The sequence below is a fragment of the Episyrphus balteatus genome, chromosome 1, assembly GCF_945859705.1.
Source record: "Episyrphus balteatus chromosome 1, idEpiBalt1.1, whole genome shotgun sequence".
Classification (NCBI taxonomy): Eukaryota; Metazoa; Arthropoda; class Insecta; order Diptera; family Syrphidae; genus Episyrphus; species Episyrphus balteatus.
The window spans coordinates 81725069-81734741 of record NC_079134.1 but is presented as its reverse complement, the minus strand read 5'-3'; the positions used below and the strand labels follow the sequence as shown (position 1 = coordinate 81734741).

General features: G+C 33.6%; 1 protein-coding gene and 1 long non-coding RNA gene across 2 annotated transcripts in view; both read right to left on the bottom strand.

Moving 5' to 3' along the window:
• Window positions 1-360, bottom strand: part of LOC129907272 (focal adhesion kinase 1-like) — a 237538-nt gene extending 237178 nt beyond the window's left edge. Inside the window, exon 1 of the mRNA XM_055983392.1 lies at window positions 1-360. The gene's annotated coding sequence lies outside the window, so the exon portion shown is untranslated.
• Window positions 361-1558: 1198 nt separating this feature from the next.
• LOC129906516 (uncharacterized) lies at window positions 1559-2549 on the bottom strand. The gene is made up of 3 exons (XR_008770816.1): window positions 2268-2549; window positions 2087-2210; window positions 1559-2026 (listed from the first exon to the last, which is right to left on the bottom strand). It is a non-coding gene; the product is annotated as an uncharacterized LOC129906516 (long non-coding RNA).
• Between the last annotated feature and the right edge of the window lie 7124 nt (window positions 2550-9673).

Here is a 9673-nt window from a genome sequence, read left to right as displayed (position 1 = left end):
CTTCTCTCGTGTGAAAATTAAAAAGATCTTATTATTAAACTCGTATGAATTATCTAACTTTTTTTTATTTTCATGTTGTTTTTGCACTACAATTAATACACAGTGCGATTATTCTTTTCAATCGATACCATGTTATTGCACTTAATTAACAGAACAGAATAAGCAATTAAAAAAACTGTCATAGCTTTTGAAATACTATTTTATTCAGAATTATAATAATTTTCTTTTTTTTTTCAATTAAGAGCAGGTGAAAATGGATGTGTTATTACATATTTACGAAAACCTTTTGCTTTTATTTAATAAAGTGAACCAATAGGCGGGGACACCACCGTCATTGATCTGGATCTGGACAAATGTTTATATTATTACGTTTATATCCATAAACAAAAAATACCAAGACTGGAAACTTTCGTACGTCTTTCCCCCCAAAACCCTTTTGTGTACAGTGCTGTCTGTGAATATATGTGAAAGCCACCACGTTGGTAAATGACGTTAGCACGCACACATTTATAGATTCACGACATTCGCCACACATCGGACACGAACACAACGATAGGTTCACGACATTCACCACACCTCGCAGCTTGTAGGCAAACGTCAGTTGGCCGCCGAGTTTCCAGTCTTGGTATTTTTTGTTTATGTATCCTAGTTGGATGATAAATACAGCATTTCCCTTCAAGCAAGAAAACAGAGTCCAGAAAAGACAGTCCGACCTCCGACGGAGAAAAGCGGGGTTGCACTCACCAACTTGCAACTTTTTGTGTATGAACACAAAGTCTAAGAGAATCGTGGTGAAAACTGAGAAAAGGAAAAAAAAGTAGACAGACATAGCCAACAAGAGCAAAAGCGTCATTTTGTTATTTTTTGTTGAAGTGTATAGTCGCGTCGTGTCTCGTGTCGTTGTTAGAATAATACATATTAGTATAATTATAAAGAATTATATCAAATTAAAACAATATGGAAACAAAAAAAGGTTTGTTGTATATATCGCTCAAAGTGTTTGGATTAAAGTGATGTGTTTCTGCTTGTGTTGTAGATGTAATCTCTAATGATGAAGGAAAAGGCAGAAGGTGAAACATGCGATCTAAAGAAACACCAACAACAGCAGCAGCAACAAATAAAATAAAATGAAGAAAATGTATTGTATCTTATATTGTATTTATTGTGAAAATTTCGTTTGCCAAAATAAAATAAAAAATAAAACAGTTTCAGTGAAAAAAAAATAAATCTTGTTCTTTTTTTGGTCGCAAATGCGAAACGTCATCCCTATTTTATTCTTCTTTCTGGTAGGTTTTCGCTGCTCCGACTCAGGTCCGCCTTCGGCTCCGTTTTCTCGGAATGGAGATTTTCACCACACCAATACATATGCAATCGACTTCGCGGTGATTATAATTTCCATACTAATTTGAGCCGCCTTCGGACCCGTTTCTGAGCCGAATTCGGACTCAGCTCCGCCTGAGGCGGAGCGGATTCGGACCGAGGTCGGACTTGTTTGCCTGAAGGGTGGAAGTGCTTCTGATGTACATTTGCCAGTACATTTTTAGCTACAGAATAATCACTGAAACTTCGAATCTGGAAGTACGTAATTATGTGGTGAAATTTGTACGTAAAAGAAGTAGTTAGTTCCTAGTGAATCTAAACCTTTTGAAATTACACATGAAATTACAAATAAACTCTGAAGTTAAACTTTGGTTAGAGATTTAGATTTATTCAGTCGAATTATATAATATCAAAACATACGTCTTGTGTGACACTTTACTTAAGACCACTATGAGAAATGTTGGCGTTGAATTTCTCTAAAATCATATCTATCCACACAACTGTTGAGGGGAACAAAATGCATGCCTCGCAATGTGTTTGTAATACGAACGTGCACATCTTGATTGTCATTTGAACAGACTGCATCCAATACTGTGGCGAGCAAGGAGTCTCTGACGTCATTTTTATACCCGATATAGAATTGTTGAATGTTGTTTTTGTCTAGGATTAGAGCGAACACATCAACAAGTGGTCGGAGGGTGCAGACCTGAGAAAAAAAAAATACTATCAGCTTCACAAAGCGCAGAAGGGAATCTTATTAACTTACACTACAAGTCTGTGGAAGTTTTGTAGTCTCTATTAAACATAAGATTCATTTAACTCGTTCTGGATAGCGTGGAGGAACCTTTTGAACTGTAAACTCAGTCATTGATGTCTGGAATTGATCTCCACTAGAAGACAGAAAAAATCAACAACTATATAATTTATCAATTTTAAAATAAGCATACCTTTATTTTCCAAATCAATTGGTGGTGGTTTTTGTGTCATTTTTTTATGATTTTTTTTTTCTAAATGCACAAGGCTGAGGCTGTGCATTTTGATGGTGGAAATGGTGCTGGAATTTATGTGGCGTGCCGAAGAATTTGTGTGGTAGATTGTTTTTTTAGAAAATAGTTTTCACAAATAACACTGAGAAGATTATTTATTTTTTCAAGTTAAATTGTTCTATTTATCTATCAAATGGAGCACAGAAATGTGTTTTTTTCTTAACTAATATGTTGCTGTGGCTATCAAGGTTTCACTAGAAAATATAAAAAGCAGGAAAAGTCAAATCAATGGCGCGCCGCCATTACAAAAGAGACAAAACTTTGTGCATTGCATACATCGCGCTCTTTTCTTCAGATTCTTACCGAGGTCGGATTTGTTTGCTTGAAGGGCGCCCTTCAAGCAAACAAGTCCGACCGTGGTCCGAATCCGCTCCGCCTCAGGCGGAGCTTAGTCCGACTTCGGCTCAGAAACGGGTCCGAAGGCGGCTCAAATTAGTATGGAAATTATAATCACCGCGAATTCTATTGCATATGTATTGGTGAGGTGAAAACCTCCATTCCGAGAAAACGGAGCCGAAGTCGGAATGAATAACGTCCAGCATTGGAATGGAAAAAAATGGCGCTTGACATTTTGAAGCATTTGCAAACAAAACAAAACACGAATTATTGTATATGTTTTTTTTTTAACACAAAATTTTATTTTATTGTATTCGTTGATACAGCTGCTGGAGAATTTGCATCATTGAAGAATATTGTAGCTGTTGTGCGTTGTGAGAAGTTTAGGTGAAAATTCTCAGCTAGCGTATCATTATTGAACTCCTTGAAAAACAACAAAATGATAAATTATTAATTATAAAATCGCAGAAGCACGTTAATCAATTCATACCTTTTTTTTAAATAAAATTTTCCATATTAATAAAATAATGTATTTAGTTTAAGAACGAGGCACGACGCACGACCCGACTACCGACGAGATACTGCAACAAACGACAAATAATAACAAAATGACGCATTATACCTTGTCTTGTTGTCTTTGTCTTTCCTACGTTCGTTTTCCTTTTCTCACTTTTTCACCACGATTCTCCTTCGACTTTGTGTTCATACACAAAAAGTTGCAAGTGTGTGAGTGCAACCCCGTTTGTCTCGGTCAGAGGTCGGACTGTCTTTTCTGAACTCCGTTTTCTTGCTTGAAGGGCGCGCATGGGCTTATGTCAAAATGGCATGAGTGAGTTGTCGAACATACACCCCTTCAAGCAAGAAAACGGAGTTCAGAAAAGACACTCCGACCTCCGACCGAGAAAAGCGGGGTTACACTCACACACTTGCAACTTTTTGTGTATGAACACAAAGTCGAAAGAGAAATCGTGGTGAAAAAACCAATGCATATAAAATCGGCTCCACGGTGATTATAATTTCCATACTAATTTGAGCCGCCTTCGGACCCGTTTCTGAGCCGAAGTCGGACTCAGCTCCGCCCGAGGCGGAGCGGATTCGGACCGAGGTCGGACTTTTTTGCTTGAAGGGACAATTCTTATGGGGATAGCCATAATAAACATATGCGCGCTTCGTTAACTTTCGTTAAGCATATCCCGTTCGCTCTGAAGCACATGACATGAGTAAATTTCTCAGAATAAAATGTAAAGAACCTGGATGCAAGGGGGATGAAAAAATTTAATTAAATTTCACTCAATAAAAATGTGATAAAACGGATTGTGAATTGAATAAAACCAGTTTTAAAAATATTTTTGTGTAATTCAACGCGTTTTTTACAAAAAATATGGAAAACAAAAATTTAAATTGTGATTGAAGGAAATGCGCGCGCAGGTCACATACCCAGCAACGCTAACTTCCTATATGTGAAGTTCACGTTCTCGTTCCCTTTTACTTTGTTTTGTTTATTCTTTATTGACCTAGTTTGATTAAATGCAATCCAGTGTCCCAATAACTTAACTTATTAAATAATAACTTTCATTACCCAACATACATTGTTGAGTAATAATAAGAAACACTTTTTAACCTGAATTGCTCTTTGGCAATTCAGCATATTTATACATTGATTCGAAGTCGTTTAAATGTTGTTATTTGTCTTTAAGTTACTATTAACAAATAAAGTTATTCTTTTTTTTATTCTTGGAAAACCAAGAAAAATTGAATTGTCTTTCATTTTTAAACCGATAAGTTGTCTGGCGCATTCGTTGGCTTTTCCGTCTAAGTATTGTACGAAAATTTATTAAAGTGTCAAAATACTTATTCCTTCTAAGGATTAATTCGGAAATCGAACATTTTTTTTTACGGTTAAAATTGAAAAGTTGAAAATTAAAAACGGTGTCAATCCAAGAAAAAAAAAAAGGAAAAAAACTTGAAGACTCAAACAAAAAAATAAATAAATAAATAAACAAACATAGACAAATACTAAAAGGTGTTAAAAGGAAGTGAAATAGAGTTGTCCTTATAATTATTTCGCGGAGTGTATAATATAAGAATTAGAAAAAAAAAAACAGTGCAAAATGGCAAACCACATAACAGTGAAAGACCTAATTACTGAAGCTCGATCCGTTCCAGTGTTCAGAGGAGATGGGTCATCAGAACTCAGTTCGTTCTTGTCGGAGGCTGAAAACATTGCATCTCTGGCAATAGAACAGAACTCGAAGAACTACATTTACAACATCTTCATTGCTAAACTTCAAGGAGAAGCTGCAATGTCGATAAGAAGACTTCCTGATGATAGAAACTGGGAAACTATCAAACGGCAACTCATCAACTCTTTTGGAGTTCAAGAGGCATACCTCAAGCTTAAGGATAAAGCCGACGGAGTAAAATTCAGTAATGTAAGTCATAAAGAATTAAGAGATATTTTAGATAAGCTTAACCTTAAGTATAAATTAGATTCAGAGAAACCAACGGAATTTAAGCCTCAAAATAATGAAAAAAGTATATTAGAAAAATTTTTAAATAAAAGACGTTTTAACATTAGAAGAAGCTTACTATAGCTTAGTCGAAACTGGTATTAATGACCATATTAAAAATGACAACAATCCAGGTAGACAGTCTAATTTTAAAAATAGAGATCATCAAAATTATCAAACTCGTACCTACCACAACAATAATAGGTAAAGTGATAATAATAAAAGATATAATAATAATCAAAATAGGTTCAATCAAAGTCGCGATGAGATATCTCAAAACAGTAACTATAGTAACAAAAGCAGATATCAGACTTCAAATTTTTCAAACAGGAATTCAAACCCTTTCCGTAATAACTCACCCTCCAGCTCTCAAAGCCAACAAAATAGACAAGAATCTATGAACTCAAATCACAATGTAGAAACACACGAAAATTTTCATTTAACGCCTCGGGAAACACATTACCAATAGTAAGCTTAACAGTAGAAGGACAAAAAATAAATTGCTTAATCGATACAGGCTCAGCAATATCAATCATAAACTCCCCTTTGTTTCCAAATAGACTACGTAAAAACTTAGAAATCCCGATACGAATGTTGACTCTAACCGGAGATGAATTGATAAAACAAGAAATTATTACCGAACTTCCAGAAGAGTTCAACGAAGTAGCAAAAATGAGTTGGAAAATTCATACATTAAGAAATAGAAATTTTGACGCAATTATAGGACAGGATTTGTTGAGTCCCCTCAAGGCTTTAATTAATTTAGAAAATAATTCTATCACAATTAATAATAAAACCACTTTTTTCATTTTTGCTTGCCCTTATGAAAATATTATTTAACCTGAAAAGCTGGTAGTAAATCATGCAACCCTTTTAGAACAACTAGATTCAAAACATTTAAATAATGAAGAAAAACAACATTTAGACAAAATTATAAAATGTAATAAAGATCTCTTCTTTCAAGAAGGACAAAACCTAACGTCCGTAAAAGAAGTTAAACATCAGATTATTACAAAAAATAGTCTGCCAGTGTACTCGAAGATTTACCGTTTTCCAAAGGTACACGAACGTGAAGTTGAAAAGCAAATAGAGGAAATGCTCGAGCAAGGTATTATTCAACCGTCAAGTTCAGCATACAATTCCCCTATTTGGGAAGTCCCAAAAAAAAGTCGACAATTCTGGCTTAAATAAATGGCGAATTGTTATCGATTATAGGAAATTAAACGAAATCACTGTTGACGACAAATTTCCAATTCCAAATATCGATTCGTTATTCGACAAATTAGGAAGGGCTCAATATTTCACGACCCTTGACTTAGCAAAGGGATTCCACCAAATTCTAGTCGATGAAAATGACAGGGAGAAAACAGCATTTTCTACCCCATAAGGCCTTTATGAGTATGTTCGAATGCCATTCAGTCTAAAAAATGCTCCCGCCACGTTCCAACGGATGATGAACCATGTCTTAAGAGAGTATATCAATAAAATCTGTGTTGTTTACCTCGACGATATTCTCATTTTCAGCACCTCATTCCAGGAACATGTGGAATCAATAAATAAGATTCTAAAAAAATTAAGAGACGCTAATTTAAAGATACAAGTGTCGTTTTTTTTGCCAAGGAAACCGAATACCTTGGGCACATTTTAACTCCAGAAGGCATTAAGCCAAATGACAAAAAAATTGATGTTATAAAAAACATAAATATTCCAAAAACAAAGAAAGAAATCAAAAGCTTTTTAGGTCTAACCGGCTACTATCGCAAGTTTATAAGAGATTATGCTAAAGTGGCGCAACCGTTAACTAAGTGTTTAAAGAAAGATGGTAAAATTCGTGTAAATGACAGTATGTATAAAGAAGCATTTTGCAAACTTAAGTCTTTGATAACAGAACACCCAATTTTAAGGTATCCAAATTTCAACAAAAAATTCTCCCTTACGACCGATGCAAGCCAATTCGCATTAGGAGCTGTTCTTTCACAATATGGGCACCCCTTATGCTACGCTAGTCGTACTCTAAACGAGCACGAAGTCCGGTACAGTACTATAGAAAAAGAACTCTTGGCTATCGTATGGGCATGTAAATATTCGTCCATATTTGTACGGAGTTAAATTCACAATTCAAACTGACCACCAACCACTTAAATGGCTAGATTCTCTGAAGGAACCAAATTCGAAACTACAGCGCTGGCGTATAAGGTTAAATGAATATGAATATGACATCGAATATGTTAAAGGTAAAGACAATAATATCGCTGACTTTTTGAGTAGATTGGAAGTCCATAATAATGAAACTGATACAGATTTAGCAACAATACACAGTGGATTAGAAGATGTAGGTGATTATATACCAATTGCAGATAAAATAGTAAATGTTTACCGATCACAGATACATTTAGTAGAAAATAAAGTTCAAGAAATTATTATAAGAAACGAACTTTTTAAACAAATATTCATCTCAAAAGACGATATATCGAATGAATCTTATTTAAATGACATTTTTAGAAGATCAATAAAAAAAGGAGTTACAGCAATTTATTCAGAATTATCAGATTCAGAGTATAACAAAATTCAAGAAAATTTTGTGGAATTATTCAGTAATGATAGAACAATAAAGTTTATAAAATGCAACAGAAGAGTTATAGAATTAGAATCTGAAGATGATGCATTAGATATTATAGAGAAAACGCATATTGAGGGCAATCATAGAGGGATTCTCGAAAATTACCAAGAGATTCGATCTCAATATTTGTATCCCAAATTGAAAGAAATAATCCATAAATACATTAATAATTGCGATAAATGTAATTTGGCAAAGTATGATAGGCATCCACTGAAACCTGAGTTTCAAATTTCAGAAACACCGAAAAAACCAAACGAGATTATTCATGGAGATTTGTTTATATCACAAAAGGAAGTCTTTCTCACAACAATAGATAAATTCAGCAAACATTTGATGGCAACTAAAATAAATGATAGAAATTATGACTTTTATCTCAATGATAAAACAGGAAGAAATTAACGTGATCGAGCGCTATCAAAAACTTGTTCATGTTATTGACGTAGAACAACTAAAAGAAACTATTATCAGGGTGGAGAACAATATAAAAGAAAGTTTTGGTGGTATGAAAGATGCTGTCCACTTCAATCAACTACAAATATCACTCAATGGGTTATAACATAAAAATCGGTCCATATTGCCTCACAGACAAAAAAGAGGATTACTAAACATTGGCGGCAATGTTTTAAATTGGGTTTTTGGAGTGATGAATAACGACGATAGAGAAGATATCGAAAAACATTTACGTTCAGTAGACGAGAACAACCACAATGCTATCACGAACCTTAATTCTCAGACTAAAATCAATCTAAAAATGCAAGAAAATCTTAAAATTATTACAGTTTCAAGTCAAAAATTAATGTCCAAACTTTATAATGCTGTAACAGAAATGGACAAATCCATCCTGAAACAACTGCATTTTATGCAAATCTTGACTGACCTGAGAATTTTAGGAGATGAGGTTGAAAAGGTTCAAGATAACATCATGTCGGCAAAACAGGGAACTATGAGTAGATCGTTTTTAACAGATGAGAAAATAGATTTCTATAACATAGACTTTTATAAACTTCAACAAATTAGTTGTCACCTTGGATATGTTAAGAACACTTTGTTCTTTGTTCTTTTAATCCCGGTTTTCAGCCAGGAAGAATTTACTCAATAAAAATTAATACCAGTTCCGAACAATGTTCATGAAGAATTAGTTTTAGAACAAACAGATATTATAATGTCGAAAAATTCCGTTTTTTTAAAAATGATGAAAACTACATCAAGCAAATGAAATCTCCCAATACCTGTATAATAAATCTCATGAAAAACAACTATGAAAACTGTAAAAGTAAAATCAATAGACAATTTCAAACAATCGAATTAGAATTAGGAACGATATTATTAAAAAACGCTAATAATGTTACACTTGAAAATAACTGCAATTTTATGAAGTATCAATTATACGGAAATGTGCTAATAACTTTTAATAATTGAATCATTTATTTGCAAAACATGATAAGTCCACTTTTTTTCAAAATTCGTTTTTTTGACTAAATTTGTACTCCAGGGATAACCACTTCTGTCTTTAAAATATGAAGTATCTACTTCATCTATATCCGATTTTACAGCTACGCGAAATTATATTATTATATTTTTTTAGTATCAAAAACAGAATAAGTCCCGGACTTATAATCTTTTGAAAATAAACAACAGCTTCTTTTTGTGTAAATGGTATATTAGATTAATGGCTGAAAATCTTAAGTTTAAGCTACCGGACATTGTATTTTATTCTCAAATACAATTGTTTGATAGACTGGGGCTAAAAGCAAAATTGCATATCCATTTAAAAACTAATTTCACATCCGTTTATTTTCAAAGTTTGATATTTTTTATTTTTTGAGCTATCGCTCCAAAAA